At 38.1% G+C, this 20,447-nt stretch overlaps 1 protein-coding gene and 1 pseudogene across 5 annotated transcripts in view; one reads left to right on the forward strand and one right to left on the reverse strand.

Annotated features, from left to right (window-relative positions):
• The window catches only part of PPFIA2 (PTPRF interacting protein alpha 2), a 528,118-nt gene that overhangs the window by 153,364 nt on the left and 354,307 nt on the right, over positions 1–20,447 (reverse strand). The window lies entirely within an intron of this gene.
• LOC118925952 (deoxynucleotidyltransferase terminal-interacting protein 1-like) lies at positions 18,952–20,228 on the forward strand (annotated as a pseudogene).

The raw sequence follows: 20,447 nt of genomic DNA on the forward strand, positions 1-20,447 counted from the left end.
CTAAAAATTGAAATATCATATGACCCAATAATTCTACTTCTAGGAATTTGCCTAAAAAAACAAAATCCCTGATTCAAAAAGATATTTACATCCCTATGTTTATTACTATTAGGTACATATAAACAAGCTATGGAAGCAACCTAAGTGTCTATCAATAGATGATGGATAAAGAAGAAGTGGTACATATACACAATGGAATATTATTCAGCCATTAAAAAAGAAACCCTGCAATTTGTGACAACACAGATGCATCTATTGGGTTTTATGCTAAGTGAAATAAGCCAGGTGCAGAAAGACAAATATCATATGACTTCACTTCTTTGTAGAATATAAAAACAAAACAAAATGAACAGAATAGCAGTAAAACTCATTGACACTGAACAGGGACTGGTGGTTACCATGCAGGAAGGGTTGGGGTTGGGTGAGGAGGGTAAAGGGAATTAAAGTCACAAAAATTCCCAATCTCAATATAAGTTGGTCATGGGGATGGTAGTACAGATTGGAGAATAAAGGCAATGATTCTCTAACAACTTCCTATACTGACACTGCACTATTGGGGGGAAGGATTTAATAATATGAGTAACTTTTGAACCACTGTGTTGTGTACTTCAAAACAATATAAGATTGTATATTGATGATACTTAAAAAGAACTGATTTTGGAGAAAATAACGAAGTCTATTTGATATCTTTATAGTCCCAAATTCTGGATTTTCTTGTGTTTAAGATGTATTAATCCACTTATTCAACAAATATGCTCTGTTCACTGTTCTAAGTTCAGACACCATTCAGAAAAAATGCAGACAAAGTCTTCTCAAGGAGATTACATTCTAGGAAAGGAGGCAAAAAAAGAAGGAAGTTCTAAGATAAAAAAAATAATCACTTATGGATCTCTTATGTGTGCATAAGCACATTATATATTTGCTTCTTTACATCAACTTTTCATCTATACTAGCCTTTCTTTCCAAGTCTGACATTTCTTTAAAGTAGCTGTAAGATAAGTAATTGAGTACAAGTAGTTTGTTTGGAAGGTGATTCCCAGAAGCACAGCATTCCTTAAATATTCTTAAATGGCCTAGGGTGAGTTCTGGCCCTTCTAGGTGTTACTGGTTTTATGACCTTTCATAAGTTACTTAACCTCAAGTTCATGTTCCTCTGCTATGAACTGAGGGATAATAATACCTACCTTTTAGTGTGTTTGTACTGTACTTAGTCAAAAATGAGACATCGAATTCTCATTATGTAAGGACTTAATGGAGATCTCCACTCACCTCTTCATCTTTATCTTCCTATTTACACTCGATGCTCTAGCTTTTGAAGAGCTTACAGTCACACACACAGAATGCCATATTGACTATGAATATTTGTATTCATTTGCATTGCCTTTTCTGAGATAACAGAAAAAATATATATAGGTACCTACCCCCAGCTTCTAGCACAGAGCTCTAAAACCCTTATAAATTCCCAAGTGCCAAGAGCTCTGCAAGCCTATTTTGTTTCAATGAGGGGACTTGAGGTGGCTTCTGGGTGGCTTCTGGGTTTGGCTGGTCACCAGCGTGACCACGCCATGATCAGGGACTGGGATTTTAGCTCCACCCCCAAGTCTCCAGAGAGGGGAGAGGAGCTGGGAATGGGGTTCATGACCAGTCATGCCTGCATGATTAAGTGTCTACAAAAACCCCACCAGTATTAGGTTCAGGGAGCTTCCACATCCACATAGTGGGATGGTGATCCACCTCAGCTCTACAGGGAAGGAAGTTCCTGTGCTTGGGACCACTGTCTATATAGCTCTTCAACTGGCTGTTCTTCTGTATTCTTTATCATATCCTCTAGTAAACTGTTAGAAGTAAGGAATTTTCCTGAGCTCTAGGAAATTAATCAAACCTAAGAAGGAGGTGTGGAAACTTCACATTTAACTGCCAATTGGTAAGTCCAGGTGACAATGTGGACTTGAGACTCACATCTAAAGTGGGGTGGAACTAGTCTTGTGGGACTGAGCCCTTAACCTTTGGGATCTGATGCTATCTGCAGGTGGATGGTGTCAGAACTAAATTAAATTGTAGGACACCCGTTTGGTGTCACAGTGAATTGCTTGCTGGAGTATAAAAGTCCTACATCATCTGGCTAGAAGTGTGGTATGATAGTGATGTGTGAATAAAGGAGAAACACAGAAAGACTGGGGCTTTCCCCTACATACCCTTCCTCTTTGACCACCTCTTGGTCATCTTTAAGGCCTTAGCTTATGTCACTCATTTTGGATGGGTTCTGGAACCATCCTCCTTGCAGGGATCACAACCGGCTGTTAGTTTTCGGACTGCCCAATTTGACACTGACTGCCTTGAGAACAGAAACTATATTTAATTGATGATTTATTCCCATTTTTTTAGAGCACTGGTTGATAAGTAGGAAACACTCTGGAAATATTTCTGGAATGCTGAATGACAGCAGACTATAATAAAGGAAAAGACCTATTGGGTATTGGAAAAACAGGATGAAAAAATACTTGAGAATTTATACATGGAGTAGAAAAATTCATTATCCATGTTATATACAAAATTAGTTATCTATCTAATTATTTAGAAGACTGTATCAACTTAAAGGTTCCCCAAGATTCATAATACATGGTTCAAAGTTATAAAGGAGCCCTGGTCATAGAAGAGCTCACTGGGGAAATAAAGAACGAGAAGTTCAGACATAGTTTTTAGTATATTCAAAGCTGCAGTGTGAGGAAACAGACTGAGTAGGTGGTGCATGCAACTAACTATAAGGAGGGTAGGAGGAGGCTCATGGAGGGGCAGCTTAATGAAAGTCAACAAGAGATATCTTGTAAACATAAAATAATAGGCAATTTAATTGTGTCTTAAAATATTACAAAACATTTACAAGTATATTGCAGCCTATGTAACATGATTCAGCTGCACTGAGGCACATGCTGTGCTTATATGCTTGAGATTTAGAATTAAACTGACATTTAATGGAAAAGTAGAATTCCAAGGGTATCTAGGAATTTATTTCTGCCAAAGGAATTCTTAAAGTGGAAGAACAAAAGCAACTTAAATTAATTTTCACTTTTTTCTCCTTTTCATGTATTTTAATATATTAATATACAGGACATTGCCATCTAGATAAGGAAGACAGATAAGATACAGGTGTTTAGAAATTAAATTTCTGATTAATAACTACAAAGAGTAATAATAGTTGTTTATGTTAAGCATGTATTATTTGCCATAGTCATGCAAAGCAATTCACATGCATTATCTCATTTAACCCAGTATATTTATAAATAACTTGCTGTTGTTTTTATTTTACAAATGTGGAAACTAGGATAGAGAAGTAATATGCCTGAAGTCATATGTCATACAAAATGATATGACAGAGACAGCTCTCCAATCCATGTCTGATATCTTTAAAACTTGTTTTATAAGCATTCTGCTATAATGCCTTTTGAAAATTAATGCAATGATTCACTGCATACATAATTCTGCATAATATACTTCAAACAAAATATTTATCTAGGTCAGGACTAAAGTTCTATGGTCTGATAGCAGGGGAATTTACCTGTCCTGATTTGGCAAAACAACTTAAAAACAGTTAGAAGATGTCTTAAATTTTGTCTAGAAATAAAAATCATGCTGTTTACATCACTTATCATTTTTATTTAGAACTCTTATGCAGCATAAGCATTTTGATTTACCTTGAAAGCTTCCCAACTACTTTTTAAAGTAAATCATGTCTATCCCTCAAACTAATTCTCCAGGGATCTTCATTCTGATGTTTTAAATTCATATTTGCCTTTACCTATTTAACAGCAACTGCCAGACATTGCCCACATCTAATTAACGAAGCTTCTTTTCGTCTATTTTTACCTCAGACTCAATTAACAATTCCAAGAGTGAGACCTTACAGAAATCTCACTATACCAACACATTAATTTGCTTCTATGCAGATAATTATTCTAATTTAGCTGAATCCCATGTTTTGATTATACTGAGGTTGCAACATGAAAAAACAAAGAAAAGCAAGTAGTGGAACAGTAGGCATTTTCAATTTACACTTAAGCAACTCTAGCCACAACAGTTTGTATCTGTGTTGTTATATATTAATTGGGAAACTATAAAGATTGAGACATTTATTCAAATAGAAGTAAGGCCACCAAACCAATGGCAATTTTACTTTCCAGCTCTGGATTTTGAACATAAGATATATAAGCATTACTGAAGCATACAGTGTAAAGCAATTTCACCTAGCCTAATGAGGTTTGGTCAGCTTGTATGTAACATTTATTTTTTATGTTTTTCAGTGTGGTAGAGTTTGAAACGTTGTGAGACTGAACTGATTCATTGAATGATCAAATTGTTTTGAGATGACAATCAGAGGTTTGCACGGTGAGAATCTGCTCTTGTCAAGTTCAAAAAACAGTTATTTAATTAATGGTCTAATTAATGAATTCAGTTATCCTAATGAATGATGAGACAGCTTGGAGGGAAGAAACAGAAGTTTACTTGGTGTTTGTTTAGAATTTTTACCAGTATATTACTTCTATTCAGTCAACAAGTATTTATTGAACAGGGTGATTACACACTACATACCTTTATTTTTAACCTTCTCCACTTTGGCCTACCAGCCTTCCCAGTTCCCATTAAATGAACTGACCTGTGTACTAAAATTAAAATGCATATTACCAGTAAGTTTCTGGTGACCCTTTCATGGAAAATAACAGCGAATGAACAGTGTGTGAATTTAGACTATTTTCAAATTTTACATCTGAACCAATTTTGCTTATACCTAAAAACATAGGGATACCTCATCTGACCATGGAATTTAAGCTAACTTAATCTCTAATGGTCAAACCTTTTAAGACTTTTTAAGATCATTCTTGAAACAATAACTGGCATGCAAAACTGTTATTTTTAGTTTTAATTTTAAGACAATGGTTGCAATAGCCATAAAGTTTAAAGTGTTTGCTTAGGTAGATTTGCTTTTACTGGGGATGCCTATGATACCTACTTTCAGCAATAACCATAATAGTCAACATAGTAATTTCAGCAAGTTATTTTTTAACATAGCTATTGATACGTAATTCTATTAAAATTACAACTCTCTACAAACTATCTCTATTCTGTTCATCTAATCAGTATTTCAGCCATTACATTTTTTGATACTTGGTTACTCTTTATTTTCCCTTATTTCTACTACTCAAATAGTTCCCTAAAATTTGGAATGATAATCAAATCAAATGCTAGCATTTTCATTAGGGGCATATAAATGGCTACAGAAAATACAAAATAACTTAAACTGGAAAAAAGAATTAGTGGAATTTGTTAAGACCCAGAACTACTATTGTAGTAGGTTAGCAGCTAAAAGTGGCATAAGATGGAAGAATAGTAATAACAATGACCAAGGACGCTGTCAACGTGGTAAAATACAAGAATAAATTCAAAGAACAAAAGCAAAATTGAAGTCCTGAAGAGTTTTCCAAAAGTGTCCATAACAGGAAACACATTCTGAACAAATAATATTTATAATTGCAAGAAAGTAAGCCTCAATTTAAAATATAAATAAGCAAATAAATAAATGAAGAGGACTGGAGCATATTCACTGAGCTAAACAAATGACACCAAGAAGTGCAAGACCCTGGGTGAAACATCTGCAGTAATTCAGTGGCCAAGTGTTGAGAACATTGGCGGTAATTTAGTTGAAAGTCTTGAATTTCATGGAAAAAATACATTACAATCGTCATCACCCAGGAAGATGCCATTGCTGTAACTCTTGCCTCCATGAAGACAGCGGAATCCTATTTAAAAAAATAACTAGGTGTCCCTTAACATTGATTAACAAGGAGACTTTAGGATGAGATGGAGGTAATGCCATGTCAACTGACATTAGCAATCCAAAGTCTAAGTCTATAAATGCCTCAAGGTTACACAATCTAAACACAAGTACAGCTGATCATGAGCAGCCAACCAGCTTTAAACAAAAGACTGTCAAATAATTTTCTTTGTTTGCTTCTGCATCTTCTCTTTCAGTGGGTCTTTCCCCCTGGCTCCTGTTTTGAGTGCTCCTAACCATGTCTAGTTTGATGCTGCTTGCTTTGAATTGATTTTTGTTCACATAAACCTAAATTTTTAAGATGCTTCAGTTTATCTCTTAATATGTCTCACAATAAAGGAGCAGACAGAAGTGATTAAAGGCATTATTATAAAGGACATCTTAGCATAGAACAGAGGTTGCCTTCATGATATTCATTCTCTACAATTCACTCCCCACTCCTACCAGGCCCCTTAATCTCTAAATCAGAAGCATCAAAATATGCTAAGCTGTCTTGGCCTTCAGCTAAGGGTGGAAGGATGACTGACTGTAGTAATTACCTCTTCTGCTCCTAACACAAAAAAAAGCAAAAAATGAGGAGACCAAGTTATGCTGAGAAGTCACAGCAAACTAAGCAGTCCAGTCTAAGTCTATAAGTCCACACATGATCAGCTTACAGAGTAAGTGGTTATGCTCTGTAAGAGTCTCTGCCTTCAAAAGTCTCAGTAAATGTTTACTTTTTATGAAATATGTTGACATGAGTAAAAGATTCTTCTTTAGTTACTTTATGTCTACTAAGAACTATTAAAGTCCTTTGAGCAAATACTGATTATTAAATTAACAAAGGTAAATCTACATAATACTAATCATGTGTCTGTCATCTGTTTATTCGTGTGACTCATCTGCTCTGAGGAATTTTTGAATGTTTTAGAATGAAAATTCTGCTTTCAATCCAAACAAATGCTATATTTCTGTTAACAAATATTTGAGTCTTTTAAAATGTCACATTAAAATTAACCTCTCTGACCTCAGTACCAAGGCCCCATCCTGCTTAGCTTCTGAGATCAGACAAGAAATTTGGTACATTCAGGGGCTTGAGGTGAGGGGCAATGGGGAATTGTTGCTTGATGGCTATACAGTTTCCGCTATGCAAGATGACCAAATTCTACAGATTTGTTATATAGCATAATGCCTAGAGTTAACAATATGATACTGTGCACTTTAAAATATGTTAAGAGGATAGAAGTGAAGTATTCTTACCATGAAAACAAACGCAAAATAAACCAACGAAAGAACACAATGACGTCTGGAGAGGAGACAGATATGCTTATAGCACCTTGACCGTGGTGATGGTATGAGTGCATGCATATGTCCAAACTCATCAAAATGTATACATTCATCAAAATGAAAAATAGGTCCAATTTTTCATATATCAATTATACCTCAATAACACTTAAAAAAAGGTGGCCAACAAATACATGAAAAATAATAAACAAATAAAACTAATCTCCTTGAAGATGAACTATATTTTCTTTCAGCACCATGATGTTTTTGACCTTCTCAGCCAGGCATGGCTAATACTGTAAGTACATACTTCAATTTTTTGTTGTTTTTTTCCAATCAGTGCAGAAGTGACAAAATTGTAAACCGTGGCCTGGAATGATTTTTTTTAGCTCTGTTATGGTAAGGAAAAACGTCTTGAGGGAAAGGAAAGCATTTCAAAGTATTTGGAAAGTACTTGAGAAAATATAGAAAGCAGAAACAAGATCCATTAGTCATTCCTGCATATAAAAGAGCAAGCCAGGACAATAAAAATAATTTTTCCACTTAGTTCCTTCCTTAAAAATAACAAAAGAAGTATACTAAACTCATTATTCTGAACAATTCTTTTTAAAGTAATCCCTTTGCCTGGGTTCTAATGGTAATAATCATGTGTTATGTTCTCTTTCACGCACTCTGATTTTTAAATGTGTTCATATTACAGAATGTCGGAGTGGGACAGGACCTGAATTTCTGTGGTTTTTATATCTTACTTTTATAAGTAAAGAAGATGAAGCTTACAGACAGTGAATGGTAAGTCTCTTCCTGTCCCCAACAAATTGTCACCTAGTCTCACTGTTAGATGCACACTCCACCTCCCTGGAACTCAGTTCAGTCATCTTTAAAAGGATTGGATGGTATCCTGACTAAAAAGATAAACATGAAAAACAATATTTACTGAAAGATACTTGGTGCCACACACAGTTTTAAACCTCATAACATAATTTGTTGATGCATTTAAACCTCATAATAACCTTAGTGAGATAAGTTATTTTGTTAGAGTTGAGCTAATTGAGTCATAGAAGATATCTGGAAATTGCCTATAGTCACAAGCTATAGTGAGTCTGTGGTGTAGAGCGTGTAGAGAGCTAAGTGGCAGGACTACTGAAGGAGAAAGTAAATTCTCGGGTAGACTGTAGCTCCTGCCTGCTTCTTTCCTTGCTTGTACTCAGCCTTCTTTTCTCAACCTGGGTAGAATTTATTCATAGCACCCAGTTAAATATTCTATATAGAATGAGAGCTTTCAATTTGCTTCTTTCCCCCCCACTTGTCCACACCAACTTCTACCTACTCTTTATGCTCCACTTTTCATGGAGTATTTGGTATCTTTTGCTCCTTATTTCTTTTGGGATGCTTATCTCACTGCTTCATAATCTCCAGTTTACGGTTTTATGTTCTATGTCTATATTTAGGTCAAGGTTCTTATTAGCAGTTCAAAAACACTTGGATCAAAATGACCAATGGTGCTTGTTCAAATGTGGGCTCCGTTTTAATGACTCTGAATTTTAATATACTTCCAGGTGGCCATTATGCACCCTTCAGTATGATGACCAATCCATATGAAGTCTTCAGTGCAGAATTTTCTTATCTCTGCTGATTACAGGTAGAGGCAGAAGCCCAATGAAAGGTTGCTGATGGCCTGTAACACACTAGCCCTCTAGGACATGCCCTAGGTGATCATCTGGCACAGGGCTGGTCAGCTACAATCCTGATGCTGCCTATGTTTGTCAGGCCTTCAAGCTAAAAATGGTTTGTACTTCCTATGTCTCCTCTATGGTACAGGCTCTTATGCATCAGAAAGGAAAAAGGATATCTGAGTTTAAAACTCTTATAGTTTTAAAATAATATCTTATTTTCCTCCCCCAGTCCTTTTGTTCTGGATACAACAGAAACAAAGTGAGGGTGCAAATCCATCCAATTTCTTGGACAGGTAACAGTTATAAAATGGGGGCTGGTTACATCAGACAGACAAGTCATAGAATTTAGGGGCCTGGCATCTTGATCTGGAGGCTGAGATCAACCACAGATCAATCAATCACACTTATGTAATAAAACCTCAATGAAAACTCCGGGCATCAAGACTTGAGTGACCTTCATGGTTGGTAGTACTCTGAGTGCTGTCCTGCATCAATTCTAGGAGAGTAAGGAGGCCTGAGAACAATGGAAGCTTAGCATTTGGAATGCTCTCAGACTCTGCCCTACATGTTTCCTTCTTTGGCTTATTTTGATCTGCATCCTTTCCCTGTACTAAGTCATAACTGGGTATGATAGCTTTCAGTGAGGTCTGTGAGCTTTCCTAGTGAATTATCAAATCCAAGAGTGGATTTGGGAGCCCTTTTATCTTGCAGTTAAAGACAGAAGTGAAGCCAGTCTCATGGAGGACTGTGTCCTCAGACTTTGCAGTTTTGCTAAGTGCTGGCAATATTGCTCTGTACTGAATGCCTGTGTCCCCTCAAAAGCCGTATGTTGAAATCCTAACCTCCAGTGTGAGGGTATAAGAAGGGGGTGCCTTTGAGGGTCAAGTGGGTGCATCTCTCATGATTGGGATTAGTGCCATTATTAAAGAGATCTCAGAGACTTCCCAGGCCCATTCTCCCATAGGAAGACACAGCAAGAAGATAGCCATCACCCAACCAGGACGTGCACCCTCAGCAGACACCAAATCTGCCAGCACCCAGCTCTTGGACTTCGCAGTCTCCAGAACTGTGAGAAATACATGTTCACAAACAATGTAATCTATGATAGTTTGTTAGAGCAGCTTGGACAGACATAAAAAATAACATAGAGTAAAATGCCAACTGATCAAATGTGTGATGTTTTCTCCAAGTTTTTAACAAGTAAAATTATGAACACTCAACTTGGTTACCAAAAAGTAAATAAACAAAGCAATCTCTGCATCCTCTTTATCCTTCCATTTCATTGTAGTTTGTCAAAAGTTCACCAACTTGGAACTTCCAAATCAGTCAACATTTAAGAACCTTTGTTCTTCTCTGACAAAAATGAAATGGGAATAACAAGATGCTGCCGAAATCCTCTGATCTTGTTCAATATAACTTGAAAACATTGAAAACATAGGGGCCAGCACATTTCTATCATGCTACTTACTTTGGGACCCTAGTCAGGGTCAGTGATGTAGAAGTCTCCACCAAAAAAAAGCATTCAGGTGCAAAACTAAAATCCAGCACCCCAGTTCTTCCAAATAACTGCAAATGTAAAGATGTTTTAGTGTGTCTTTTCCAAAGAGTTAATGTTGAATTTCAAACCAGTATTTGGCAGCTAAAAGACAGCCTAATTTAACTAATTGATTTAATACATGTTCTAGTAATTTAGTTAACACCTGTATTACCTCTCTGTCAATACAGAGAAGCTATGAACCTTGAGATAATCCATAGGAATATAACAAATATGAAATTTCATAATGAATTTAAATAACTTGCAGATGGCAATCCATTGATTTAGAAACACAATTTCATATATACAGAAAATTTGTTATTAAGAGAAAGTCCAGACAGCCTAATGGCTATTGTTAAGCTCTCAAATTTGAAGTCAGATCTCCTGGTTTGGGTTTCCTCCTGACTAGTGATAACATATAAAATAGTGTATTTAGTTCCTCTAAGCTGCAGGTTCCTCAACTGATAAATGCTACTAATTGCACTTTCCTCATAAGTTAAATTTGATGATTAACTGAAAAATGTGTGTGTGTTTGAGGGGATGTATAATGCTTAGCACAGTGCAGACACACAATAACCTCTTAAAAAACTGTAGATGGTATTCTTTCTACCAACTGCCTAAAATAGTAAATTGCAGTCATGTAGTACTATAGAGCTGCTATATGAACAAATAAGGTATTTGTTTATCCAACAAAGGGATATTTAGTCCTGGGTATAAAATAAAGCACTGTTTGTCACCATGTTCAAATGTCAACAGAAAAGAGTTACCATCTACTCAACTAATGCAAGATGGTACTGGCTTTTTGAGACTAATAATAGTGATACAACTTTAGTATTTCAAGTTTACAAAGTGCTTCCTTGTATGTTTTCTCATCCAAATGTCATGGCTCCTTTGAGAGATAGGCCAGTCTAAAATTTATTAATATATCACTTAACACATGAGAAAACTGAGCATCAGAGAGGTTAAGTCAATTTCCAGGGGTTACAAAATTAGTAAGTGATAGATCAAGGACTCAAACTAGAATATTTTATGTCAAGTTAAAGACTCTTTTTTCTTTGTACCTTTTCTGTCATGAAATTTCAATATTGTATTTACATTTTTTAAAAGTAATCTTTCTCAAATTGTTCACTTTAAAATTAATAATAGTCAAATGTGTAAAATAAAATGGGCCAATTTATGATACTTATGACCAAAGTTTGATATCAAACATGATCTTGCTATTAAAAGCAGTTCATAATGTCCATGTGCAAAGATAAAACAATCATGCCTTCTGTGACAAGAAAAATAGTCCTATGCTTTCATGAAAGAAAATATTGTAACCAACATAGAGGAGACTGTAAAGATTTGCAAACACACCTCAAATGTCTCATACACAACAGGAGACAATTTTAGCCTATAATTTAAACAATTGCTTCACATGGGTCTTAGAAATAGTAAAAATAGTGGAAGTTGCAAACAAATTTTTTTTGTAGCTCTATTTTCATTGCTGGGTTTTAACATACGGTGTTAAGACATCTTGATTTCCTTTTATTTGGGAAAGATTCTTTGTACTGGAACAGTGCAATTATCAACAGCAAAGAAGACATTTTCTATTGATGGCAGTAACTTGGGTAATATACAGTTTCTACACTTACCTTTACAATACAGTATTATCATAAGTGATCATGTAGAGGTATAATAAGAAATTGCAGGCTTTTGTGAATAACTACTAGTTTGGCAATGCTGCAACTTTGAGTTTACCAATATAAAGCAAGAAAGAACATCCTTCAACTATCCTTAATCTCTTCCATGAAATAAGATCAATTAAGAACCACACAATTTTCTAACCCAAAATAACAATTCCAACAGGAAAAATAGGTTCCCAATAAGTGGACTTATCCGAAACTCATAATACTTCATAGGCTAGCTGAAAACATCACATTAGAGAGCTTACATTGTCTTCAAAGTATCTAAGTTTGGAGATATAAGGATGTCATCTTATGCAGACATTGTGTCATTAAACAAATACTATTTTCTGGTAAGTTTAGCCATGATGACTTTCTTCAGATGCTATAAAACAAAACTTGACTTTCTGTTAATGTTAATTCAAAGTTTGTCATGGAATTTATGAAGATGGAAATAATGCCATATACTTAACTAGTATAAAAATAAGCTAATGGCAGATTAAAGATGGCAGCGTGAGAGGAGAGACAGAGGCTTCCTCCTAAAACTGGATACAATTAGAAAATATAATAGGCGAAACTTATCTTGAGAGAGCATCAGGAAAGAGGATGGCATCAGACTGCACAAACCTGGAGAAAAGAGCAGACCTCACTGAACGGGGTAACGTACCAGAGCTGAGGCTCCACGGGACCTGAGCCCCTCCCCCACCCCAGCTCACCAGTGGGAGGAAGAGAAACGGAGCAGGGAGGGAGTGGAAGGCTTGGGACTGCTGAATACCCAGCTCCGGAGATCTGCTCTGGGAGCACAAACCTACATTCCATGGTGCTTTCATGAGACTCGGATGACTACTGGAAAGTTAATACAGGCAGAGTTCCTGGGGAGACTGGGATTCTGGCCGTTTGTGGAAAGCAGGGAGCCATATCTAGCTGCTCTGGGACAAAAACTTATACCTGTGTGACCGGCCCATTGATTCAGGCAGTGGAGACAGGCACAGCAGCAGGGAGGCAGGGAACAGCTCTTTCCTTCCCCCCAGGCACCAGTACCGCTCCCCTGCGACCCCCGACATTGCTTCAGGGGCTGAGCAGCTCCAGAATAGAGCTTCTGGACACTAGAGGGCGCCATATACAAACATGAAAGCCAAAGGAACCTTGTCCAGAGTAAAATTGTTAATACAACTCCCGAGAAAGATTTAAATGATATGGACCTCGTGACTCTTCCTGAAAGGGAGTTCAAAATAAAAATCATCAACATTCTAAGGGAGGTACGGAAAGACATCCAAGAACTCAGAAATGAATTCAGGTCAGAGATCCAATTGTTGAAGAGCACAATAGAGGGTATTAAAAGCAGGTTGGATACGGTGGAGGAGACAATAAATGAAATTGAAACTAGAGAAGAGGAATACAAAGAAGCTGAGGCACAGAGAGAAAAAAGGATCTCTAAGAATGAAAGAATATTGAGAGAACTGTGTGACCAATCCAAGTGGAACAATATTCACATTATAGGGATACCAGAAGAAGAAGAGAGAGAGAAAGGGATAGAAAGTGTCTTTGAGGAGGTAGTTGCTGAAAACTTCCCCAATCTGGGGAAGGAGATAGTCTCTCAGGCCATGTAGATCCACAGATCTCCCAACACAAGGGACCCAAGGAAGACAACACCAAGATACATAGTAATTAAAATGGCAAAGATCAAGGATAAGGACAGACTGTTGAAAGCAGCCAGAGGCAGAAATAAGATCACATACAAAGGAAAGCCCATCAGACTAACATCAGACTTCCCAGCAGAAACCTCACAGGCCAGAAGAGAGTGGCATGATGTATTTAATGCCATGAAGCAGAAGGGCCTGGAACCAAGATTACTTTATCTGGCAAGATTAACATTTAAATTTGAAGGAGGGATTAAACAATTTCCAGATAATCAAAAGCTGAGAGAATTTACCTCCCACAGACCATCTCTTCAGTCTATTCTGGAGGGACTGCTATAGATGGAAGTGTTCCTAGGGTTGGATAGCTGTCACCAGAAGTAGTAAAACCACAGTAGGGAGGGTGGAGCAGCTGATTGTGAGGCAAATGCAAAATTAAATGGACTATCCCCAAAGTCAATCAAGGGATAGACAAAAAGTACAGAATTTGATACCTAATATATTAAGAATGAAGGAGGAGAAATAGAAAAGAACCTTTAGATTGTGTTTGTAACAGTATACTAAGTGAGTTAAGTTAGACTATAAGATAGTAAAGAAAGTAACCTGGAACCTTTGGTAACCATGAATCTAAAGCCTGAAATGGCAATAAGTACATACCTATCGATAATCACCCTAAATGTAAATGGACTGAATGCACCAATCAAAAGACATAGAGTCACTGAATGGATAAAAAAACAAGACCCATCTTTATGCTGCTTACAAGAGACTCACCTCAAACCCAAAGACATGAATAGACTAAAAGTCAAGGGATGGAAAAAGATATTTCATGCAAACAATAGGAAGAAAAAAGCAGGTGCTGCAGTACTAGTATTAGAAAAAATAGACTTCAAAACAAAGAAAGTAACAAGAGATAAAGAAGGACATTACATAATGATAAATGATAAAAGGCTCAGTCCAACAAGAGGATATAACCATTATAAACATATATGCACCCAACACAGGAGCACCAGCATATGTGAAACAAATACTTACAGAACTAAAGGAGGAAATAGACTGCAATGCATTCATTTTAGGAGACTTCAACATACACCATTCACTCCAAAGGACAGATCCACCAGACAGAAAATAAGTCAGGACACAGAGGCACTGAACAACACACTAGAACAGATAGACCTAACAGACATCTATAGAACTCTACACCCAAAAGCAACAGGATACACATTCTTCTCAAGTGCACATGGAACATTCTCAAGAATAGACCACATACTAGGCCACAAAAAGAGCCTCAGTAAATTCAAAAACACTGAAATTCTACCAATCAACTTTTCAGACCACAAAGGTATAAAACTAGAAATAAATTGTACAAAGAAAGCAAAAAAAGGCTCAAAAACACATGGAGGCTTAACAACACATTCCTAAATAATCAATGGATCAAAGACCAAATTAAAATGGAGATCCAGCAATATATGGAAACAAATGACAACAACAACACAAAGCCCCAACTTCTGTGGGACACAGTGAAAGCAGTCTTAAGAGGAAAGTATATAGCAATCCAGGCATATTTAAAGAAGGAAGAACAATCCCAAATGAATAGTCTAATGTCACAATTATCGAAATTGGAAAAAGAAGAACAACTGAGGCCTAAGGTCAGCAGATGGAGGGACATAATAAAGATCAGAGAAGAATTAAACAAAATTGAGAAGAATAAAACAATAGAAAAATCAATGAAACCAAGAGCTGGTTCTTTGAGAAAATAAACAAAATAGATAAGCCTCTAGACAGACTTATTAAGAGAAAAAGAGAATCAACACACATCAACAGAATCAGAAACAAGAAAGGAAACATCACGATGGACCCCCACAGAAATACAAAGAACTATTAGAGACTACTATGAAAACCTATATGCTAAGAAGCTGGAAAACCTGGAAGAAATGGACAACTTCCTAGAAAAATACAACTTTTCAAGAATGAACAAGGAAGAAACACAGAATCTAAACAAACCAATTACCAGCAAAGAAATTGAAGTGGTAATCAAAAAACTACCCAAGAACAAAACCTCTGGGCCAGATGGATTTATCTTGGAATTTTTTCAGACATACAGAGAAGATATAATACCCATTCTCCTTAAAGTTTTCCAAAAAATAGAAGAGGAGGGAATACTCCAAACTCATTATATGAAGCCAACATCACCCTAATACCAAAACCAGGCAAAGACCCCACCAAAAAAGAAAACTACAGACCAATATCCCTGATGAACATAGATGCAAAAATACTCAACAAATATTAGCAAACCAAATTCAAAAACACATCAAAAGGATCATACACCATGACCAAGTGGGATTCATCCCAGAGACGGAAGGATGGTACAACATTCGAAAAATCCATCAACATCATCCACCACATAAACAAAAAGGACAAAAACCACATGATCATCTCCATAGATGCTGAAAAAGCATTCGACAAAATTCAACATCCATTCATAATAAAAACCCTCAACAAAATGGGTATAGAGGGCAGGTACCTCATATAATAAAGGCCATATATGATAAACTCACAGCCAACATCATACTGAACAGTGAAAAGCTGAAGGCTTTTCCTCTGAGATTGGGAACAAGACAGGGATGCCCACTCTCCCCACTGTTATTCAACATAGTACTGGAGGTCCTAGCCACAGCAATTAGACAAAACAAAGAAATAAAGGAATCCAAATTGGTAAAGAAGAAGTTAAACTGTCACTATTTGCAGACGACATGATACTGTACATAAAAAACCCTAAAGACTCCACCCCAAAACTACTAGAACTGATATCAGAATACAGCAAATTTGCAGGATACAAAATTAACACACAGAAATCTGTGGCTTTCCTATACACTAACAATAAACTAATAGAAAGAGAAATCAGGAAAACAATTACATTCACAATTGCATCAAAAAGAATAAAATACTTAGGAATAAACTTTACCAAGGAAGTGAAAGACCTATACCCTGAAAACTATAAGACACTCTTAAGGGAAATTAAAGAGGACACTAACAAATGGAAACTCATCCCATGCTTTTGGCTAGGAAGAATTAATAAAATGAATTAATAGAATGAATAAAATAAAGCAAAAATGAACAAGTGGGACTATATCAAGCTGAAAAGCTTCTGTACAGCAAAGGACACCATCAATAAAATAAAAAGGTACCCTACAGTATGGGAGTATATATTCATAAATGACATATCTGATAAAGGGTTGATATCCAAAATATATAAAGAACCCACAGACCTCAACAAACAAAAAGTGAACAATCCAATTAAAAAATGGGCAGAGGAGCTGAACAGACAGTTCTCCAAAGAAGAAATTCAGATGGCCAACAAACACATGAAAAGATGCTCCACATCGCTCGTCATCAGAGAAATGCAAATTAAAACCACAATGAGATATCACCTCACACCATTAAGGATCACCACCATCCAAAAGACAAACAACAACAAATGTTGGCCAGGTTGCGGAGAACGTGGAACCCTCCTTCACTGCTGGTGGGAATGCAAATTAGTTCAACCATTGTGGAAAGTAGTATGGAGGTTCCTCAAAATGCTTTAAATAGAAATACTGTTTGACCCAGGAATTCCACTTCTAGGAATTTACCCTAAGAATGCAGCAGCCCAGTGTGAAAAAGACAGATGCACCCCTATGTTTATGGCAGCAGTATTTACAATAGCCATGAAATGGAAGCAACCTAAGTGTCCATCAGTAAATGAATGGATAAAGAAGATGTGGTGCATATACACAATGGATTATTATTCAGCCATAAGAAGAAAACAAATCCTATCATTTGCAACAACATGGATGGAGCTAGAGGGTATTATGCTCAGTGAAATAAGCCAGGCAGAGAAAGACAAGTATCAAATGATTTCACTCATCTGTGGAGTATAAGAACAAAGGAAAACTGAAGGAACAAAACAGCAGCAGAATCACAGAACCCAAGAATGAGCTAACAGTTACCAAAGGGAAAGGGACTGGGGAGGATGGGTGGGAAGGGAGGGATAAGGGCGGGAGAAAAAAAAAAAGGCAGAGGACATTAAAGGCCCAAGGTAAAAACCTCCCTAGGAGGACCGAAGAGCTTGATCCCACAAAGTTGTTTTATTGTTTTAAGGCTAATATTGGAACTTGGAGATAATGAGTATTTGTTGATGATCTAATATGTGCTTTAGATACATTATTTATTTTAATCCTTTCAATAACCTTGCAGAGGTAAGAAAGAGTTCACAGGGGCTGAGAAAAAAATGCCCAAAGTCATAAAGCTAGTAAGTGGTGGCTGTTGGAATAGTAACAACAGATAGCGTTGTTTTGGGCATTTACTTGTGCCACAGTTCTAAGTGCTTCACAGGATTTAACTCACTTAATCCTCACTCTAACCTTGTGAGTTAGGTACTATCCCCCATTCTACAGATGGGGAAACTGAGGCACGGAAAGAAACATGGGTCACACAATAAGCAGTTAAACAAAGGCAGGCAATCCAATTCGAGAGTCAATGTTCTTAGTCACCGTATTAGACTGGATTTGAACTGTCTTTCTAACTGCAAAATTTATGCACTTTTTCCTACCCCATATTATGTCCTGGTGAAAATAACTTTCTCTACCACCCATAAATGGATTTAATTCTATTTAGGGACATCTCACTTCAAAGGCCGAGCCATGGGGAGTCTGAGGTACGCCACAGCTGTTAAGTCCCTGCATCCCCAGCCCACACCTGAATCACCCATCTAGGGAGAGAAGCCCAGTTCCCTGGGGCTGGGGAAGTCCACGGTCTGAGATCCACCTTCATGCTGATGCCTCAGATACAAGAGGCCCCTGGAGACAAGGCCTGGAGAGAGCCGGTGGGTGTATTGTTGGATGGCTCGGGTCAGACCCATCTTGTTGGGTTTCTGGGTCCCGGCAAGAGGCCCAGTCCAATTATGTGGGCCAGGAAAAGGGCATATTAAAATCTGCAGTTTTCAAAGACTGAACGTCTGGAGGCTTGATAAGAAACACTGCCTTCTGCTCCCCAGACCATGAAAACCTGTTCCCCTCATCCAGCCCTGCATTTCTCCACCGGCCTCAGACCAGCAGGAGAACAATCCTTGACTGAAAACCCACAGTCCACACCCGAGGCGCCACGGGTCCAGAGAGGAAGCCTCAACCACCCCACACACACATCTCCGGGCATCCGAGAACCCTGCGACATGTAGCAGTTTGGTTCCCATGGTAACTTCTTAGCGCACGTGCTGTGTCGCTCTTCCGTGTCCGCGAGCTGAGTGCTTCTGTGACGTCACAGGGCCGCTTCCCGGCCGGTGGCAGAGTCGGACCACGGTTGCGGTGACTGGGACACCATGGAGGCCACTGGCGATGTCGAGCAGCCGCGGGGACCCGGCGGGGCTGAGCAGGGTGGCCCCGAGCTGGGAGACGCGGGCGCAGTGGGGCAGCTGGTTCCCAGGAACCCGTGGAATATGATGATAAAGCACCGGCAGGTGCAGCGAAGGGGCCATCACCCACAGATTACGACAAATTTCACAGACCCTTCCATCTCCATGGACCTCCTCCGAGCTGTCTTGCAGCCTAGCATCAATAAGGAGATCCAGACTGTCTTCAACAAGTAAATTAAGTTCTTCCAGAAGGCAGCACTGAACGTGCGAGAAAATGTCGGGGAACGTGTGGATGCAGAGGAGCTGATATAGGAGGCCTGTCGGAACTGCCTAGAACGGGCTAAACTACTGTTTCCTGGTGGAGAAAAAGTAATGCCCAGGTCGATCCCTGAGCTTCCAGGAATAAAGTGTGCCAGGCAGGCAGAAGAGAAATGTGCCCATCGTGAAAGCCCCATTCCCAAAAAGAGGAAGGAACAGTCTCTTGGACACATGATCTTAAATGACAGGGCAGCTGCCGGCAAGGTACAGAAAACAAAATTCTGTGAACCAAATCCCAGAGAAGGCCCCAAGTGGAACCCAGCTCGGCTGAATGAATCTAGCACCTTTGTGTTGGGATCTCAAGTCAACAAGGCCCTGGGGATGGGGGGCACCAGAGGGAGAATCTACATCAAGCACCCATACCTCTTTAAGTATGCCGCTGACCCCCAGGACAAGCACTGGCTGGTTGGGCAGCATCACATGCTGGCAACAGAGGGGAAGATGGCCTGCCTCTTCGTCGAGGAGGACATCTGGGACCTCACTGCCAGCGATGACTACAGAGGGTGCCCGGACCTGAAGTTAGAGGAGCTGAAGTCCTTTGTCCTACCCTCCTGGATAGTTGAGAAGATGAAAAAATACATGGAGACACTATGCAGAGAATGAGCATCGTGCTGTTGGAGCATCTTCACAAACCTGAGGCCCACTCCCCTGGGGACACTTGGCAGCTCCCCTCCACGGCCCTCATACCCACATGGGTGAGGCCACGGCTGGGACTGCTCCTAGATGATCTCAGCAGCATTAAGCTGTGCCTGGGCTAGTTTGTAGTGACTCACTGCAGAGCACCCCCAGACTGGCATGTAGTTATACTTTTGTAAAGTTATTGGGATAAGATAGTTTGTAAATAGTTTGTAACAAAAACACAGATGGTGAAAAAAATAAAAGTCTAAAAGTAATTTGTTGAAAGGAATAAAAGAAAACTTGAATAAGTGGAGAAATAGCATGCTCCTGGAAAAGAACAATAAACTTTATAAGCATCAAAAAAAAAAATAAGCTAATCGACTGAGTTAAGGTGTTACATATAAACATTCAAGAAATTATAAAGTCATCATTTTTAAGATTTTTTATCATTTTAATTTTTTTAAGATAAATCATTTCTATAAAGGCAGTGATAGACTTTTATCTCATAGAACTATGAAAGATATAGA

Source organism: Manis pentadactyla, chromosome 10 (assembly GCF_030020395.1).
Source record: "Manis pentadactyla isolate mManPen7 chromosome 10, mManPen7.hap1, whole genome shotgun sequence".
NCBI classification, from domain to species: domain Eukaryota; kingdom Metazoa; phylum Chordata; class Mammalia; order Pholidota; family Manidae; genus Manis; species Manis pentadactyla.